Source organism: Eutrema salsugineum, unplaced genomic scaffold (genome assembly GCF_000478725.1).
Source record: "Eutrema salsugineum unplaced genomic scaffold, Eutsalg1_0 scaffold_8, whole genome shotgun sequence".
In the NCBI taxonomy this organism is placed as follows: domain Eukaryota; kingdom Viridiplantae; phylum Streptophyta; class Magnoliopsida; order Brassicales; family Brassicaceae; genus Eutrema; species Eutrema salsugineum.
Genome location: NW_006256414.1, coordinates 8,919,769 through 8,925,183, shown reverse-complemented (window position 1 = coordinate 8,925,183; position 5,415 = coordinate 8,919,769). Strand labels below are relative to the sequence as shown.

General features: G+C 33.7%; 1 pseudogene; it reads left to right on the top strand.

The window, feature by feature from the left end:
- The first annotated feature begins 241 nt into the window (after positions 1 to 241).
- LOC112088522 lies at positions 242 to 4,357 on the top strand (annotated as a pseudogene).
- The last annotated feature ends 1,058 nt before the right edge of the window (positions 4,358 to 5,415 follow it).

The window sequence follows — 5,415 nt, the reverse complement described above, 5'->3', positions numbered from 1 at the left end:
GTTCGACCATTATGAAGTAAAAGTGATGATTGAATTCATATTTATTATTACTTTATTTTAATAATAGATATATTTTTCTTGCAGCAAAAGTAAAAATCCTATGAAGGTGTCTAAACGTAAACAGTTCAGGAATGAATTAATTGATAGGCTGATTAAGATGTTAGATAAGGTGAACCCTTACGTGAAGAATTTTCGAGCTGCTAGAGACAGATTGAAAATGGATCCCAACGAGGAGCTTCATATGAGACTTATAAATTATCGCCAGAAAGACTCAAGGATATATAATATGCCTACTGCGTCTGAAGTGGCTGCGTTGATCCCTGGTGATCTGAATGAGGATATGTGTAAGCGTGATATAATATTGCAGAAACAATGCGGCAAGCTGATAAGGATTAGTGAAATTCATCCTTCATACATTGCTCTACAGTATCCTTTGATATTTCCGTATGGTGAAGACGGTTTCCATATTCGCATTGAAAACGGAAACGAGAATATATTAGTATGAGACAATTTTTTGTATTTAGTATACAGGAGCGAAAGAATGAATGTCACACTCTGCTGCATGCTAAGAGGTTATTCCAGCAGTTTCTGGTTGATGTTTTTACTATGATAGAAGCAAATCGTGTCGGCTATCTTGACAAAACCAGACATCACTCAGATCTGAAAATCTTGATTCAATAGAAGATGTATCAAACAAAGGTAAAAAGAATTTGCGTGATCAAGGTAGAAAAACGTATTTGCCTTATTCATTCACTGGTGGACCTCGATATATGATTCAAGGCTACTTGGATGCAATGTCTGTATGTAAACATTTTGGGTACCCTGATCTTTTCATCACCTTTACATGTAATCCAAAGTGGCCAGAAATCACAAGGTATTTGAACGAGCGGAAACTCAGTTTTGATGATAGACCAAATATAATTTGTCGGGTGTTCGAAATGAAGCTAGATTCTATGATAATGGATTTTGCTGATAACAGACTCGGTATAGGAAAAGTTGTTTCTGGTTAGTAACTTTGACATTCTTTAATATTGACATTTGTAATATCAATATTATACAGTTTATTCATTGATATATATTTTCGTAATTTCAGCCATGTACACCATAGAGTTTCAGAAGAGAGGTCTACCGCATGCACATATTCTATTGTTTTTAGATCCAACTTCAAAAATTCCTCCTGAAAAAATTGAAAATGTTATATCAGCTGAGATACCCGACCGATATGAAGAGTCAGAGCTTTATGGAATTGTTTCAGAAATGATGATTCATGGTCCATGCGGTGATATTAATCCAAGATCACCATGCATGTCACAAGGGAGTTGTACAAAAATGTATCCTAAACAGCATATTGAGACGACATCCATTAATAAAGAAGGTTTTCCTTTGTATAGGAGGAGGTCACAGCTCAAGGATTACGTTGACAAAAATGGATACAAATGTGATAATAGATTTGTGATACCCTATAACAAGAAGTTGTCTCTTCGTTATCGAGCTCATATCATTGTTGAGTGGTGCAAGCTTCTTCCATTAAATACTTATTTAAGTATATATATAAAGGATTTGATCGTGTTACGTTGTGATTGAGCCTTTGCAAGCACAGAATGTGAAAGCTGATGGAGGAGATAACAGTCATTGTGATTCCACACATGAATATCATGCAAAGAAGAAAAAGGAGATTAAAGACTTCTTCGACTGCAGATTCGTTGTAAACATTTATATTTGAATGACTGTCAGAATAAAAACTATATATTTAATTGAACATCGTCAGTTGTTTACTTCTAACATACTATTTGATTATACAGATATGTATCTACGTGTGAATCTGCATGGCGAATCTTAAAAAATCCAATCCACAATCGTACAACCCCCGTTGAACACCTTTCGTTTCATTTACCAGGCAAACAGTTGGTATATTTCAAGGGCGATGAGATGGTAAAAACGGTTATCCATAGGGAAGTTGTAAAGAACACAAAGATGACAGCTTGGTTTGAGTTGAACAAAAAAGGCGGTAAATGTAAAACACTCACGTATGGAGAAATCCATGTTTACTATACGTGGGATAAATCACTTCGGATGTTTAAACCAAGAAAAAGAGGTTTTGCTATTGGAAGGATTACTTATGTTCCATGTAAACTAGAAGAAGCATATTATTTGAGGATTCTTCTTAATGTTGTCAGGGGTCCAGAATCTTTTGATGACATCAAATCCTACAATAATGTGGTATACCCTTCTTTCAAGGAAGCATGTTATGCTAGAGGGTTGTTAGAAGATGACCAGGAGTATATTACTGATATTATTAGAATGAGTTTTACTGCTACAGGGTCATTTTTAAGATGACAATTTGTTATAATGCTTGTATCTGGTAGTTTTTCTCAGCCTGAATATGTTTGGGAACAAACCTGGGAAGTTTTGTCATAAGATATTGAATACATGTGGCGACAGCATTGTAATCGGCCAGGTTTGATAAATTCCCTACAGTTTTCTTATTTATTTTATTGCATCTTTAACGGTATTGTGTTAAACCGTAATGCATTGTTTAATTTGTTACTGATTAGTAAACTCATTATACATATAATTTACACGTTTTGCAGGTCTTATATTGGATGATGCTGATAAGAAAAAGTTTGCCCTTTTGGAGATTGAGAAGATCTTGAAATTTCACAATAGTTCTTTGCAATTCTATACATCAATGCCTAAGCCTCCAAAAGATGGACTTAACAACGATAATGTCTTAATAATTGATGAAGAAAAATTATGATAGACAGGCATTAAAAGAAATGCATGATAGAGACATTGTGAAGCTTACCACTGAGCAAAGGAAGATTTATGATGAGATTATTGAAGCAGTTGAGAACAAAAAAGGAGGTGTTTTTTTGTATATGGATTTGGAGGTACTGGCAAAACTTTCCTTTGGTCTCTTTTGTCTGCTGCAATAAGATGTAAGGGTGATATTGTGCTAAACATTGCATCAAGTAGAATCGCATCTTTGGTTTTACAAGGAGGTCGCACAGCTCATTCGCGGTTTGATATACCTATTAACCTAGATAAATATATTACATGTTCGATGAAACGTGGTTCAGAAGTTGCAAATTTGATAGAAGAAGCATATCTTATTATTTGGGATAAGCACCTATGATGAGTAAATACTGCTTTGAATCGTTAGATAAAAGTTTATCTGATATCATGCAGAATGACGAAGGAGGTATTTTCAGTGGGAAAGTTGTTGTATTTGGTGGAGATTTCAGGAAGATTCTACCTGTCGTGCATGGTGCTTCAAAGGGAGATGTTGCTAATGCTGCATTGAATGCATCCTATATCTGGGATTATTGCAAAGTTATGAAGCTAACGAAAAACATGAGGTTACTGGCAAGTGACTTGAGTGTTGAGCAAGCAAATGAATTAAAGGAATTTTCTGAATGGATTTTAGATGTTGGCGAAGGTAAAATTTCTGAGCCAAATGACGGTGAAGTAATTATTGATATTCCTGAGGAGTTTCTTATAACGGACGTACATAATCCAATCGAAGCAATACGAACACAAATTTAAGGAGAAAAAACATCGTTTCAGGAGGAAAAAGAGGCCAAATTTTGGCAAGAAAGAGCAATAATTTGTCCAACCAATGAAGATGTGAACAATATAAATAAACATATGTTGTCGAAGATGACTGGTAAGTACAATAAGTTCATCTTATATGATTGTGTTTATTGGTTTGTTTTTGGAATTGTATTCTTACTTATATCAATATTTTAAACTAATTAACACAGGTGAGTCAAAAGTATATCTGAGTTCTGATACTATAGATCATGCTGACTCCGGAGCATTGCAAAATCCCACTTTTACTCCTGAGTTTTTAAACAGTATAAAAGTTGCTGGACTCCCCAATCATTGTATTACATTGAAAATAGGGTGTCCTGTGATGCTGCTTAGGAATATTGACCCTAAAGCGGGATTGATGAATGGAACGAGACTTCAGATTACAAAAATGGCGGATTTCATGATAGAAGCAAGAATTATTACCGGAGATAAAGCTGGAGACAAAGTTATTATTCCACGATTGCTGATCACTCCATCTCATGCAAGACTACCTTTTAAATTAAGACGTAGACAGTTACCATTGGCAGTTGCATTCGCTATAACCATCAACAAAAGTCAGGGACAGTCGTTATCAGAAGTAGGTTTGTATTTACCTCGTCATGCGTTTTCTCATGGACAGCTATATGTTGCAATATCTCGGGTAACATCGAAGAAAGGCTTGAAAATACTGATAATAGATAGAGATGGCAATCCACAAAGGCAAACAATGAATGTTCTATTCAAAGAAGTATTCCGGAATTTAGGAAATGATCGTGATGATTAAAAAGGTATGTTTTTCATTTTCGTATTCGTTTCGTTAATAATATAATGCATTCATTATGTAATTTTTTTTGTTTTTATGTTTTATGTAGGGGTGAATGCGTCACTGTATTCCTATTGTTATTATGTGATTCGGCTTTGAGTTGTTTATCGTTTGACGTTGTTATATTTTTCAGTTGAACAATATATGTCAAACCAATTGAAGTATTATTTATTTTTTGAAATACAGTGTCATTTGTTTGATTGTTTTGAGTTTTTATGTCGAAGTGTAATATTTGATATGGTCCATTTATGATAGAAACTAGATAGAAGATTCTATTTTGGTATAATGACTTTAAATGAATTTCTGATTTTATGATTTCTGTCAAAACAATATTTACTAAATCGAATTTTATGATTTCTGTCAAAACAATTTTATTTTTATTATATATATTCAATATATACGAAAGATATCAAGCACATTAAATTAATAGAGACTAAATTAAATTTTTAATTCAGTTAAGTGTACTAATTAAAAGGTATTGCATTAAATTCCATAAAAAATATTTAAATTTAGTGAATTTTCCAAAGTATTACTTCCGAACAGGTGAGATATATCCTCTGTTTTCTAATTTTACTCCCTTGGCAACTATCCAGGCAATAAAAACCAATCCCATAATTTTGCAACCCTAGAAACGATCAATTTTTTTTTAAATGGTTTACTACAACTTAGTTAGTCACTTACACCCATGGAGAACACACTCGACTATACGTGTTTTAGTTTATAAGAAATGGACAGAGTTTGACAACAATGGTAGACCGCGTTTGGAGTTCATCTTTGTCGACGAAGAGGTTTTATTAACAACATCTGTGCAAATTTTTTATTTTCTTTTATCATATAATTTACTTTAAATTTTTAACGAAAAATGTCTCAGGGTTTCAAAATACATGCAACGGCGAATAATTTTGTTGAAGCGTTCTTTCGTCGAGAAATGAATGAAGGAAATTGGAAAGAAATTAGTGGGTTTGTAGTTACAAACTCCGACTGGAATAACTGGAACGAGAGACCAGTGAATCACTTCT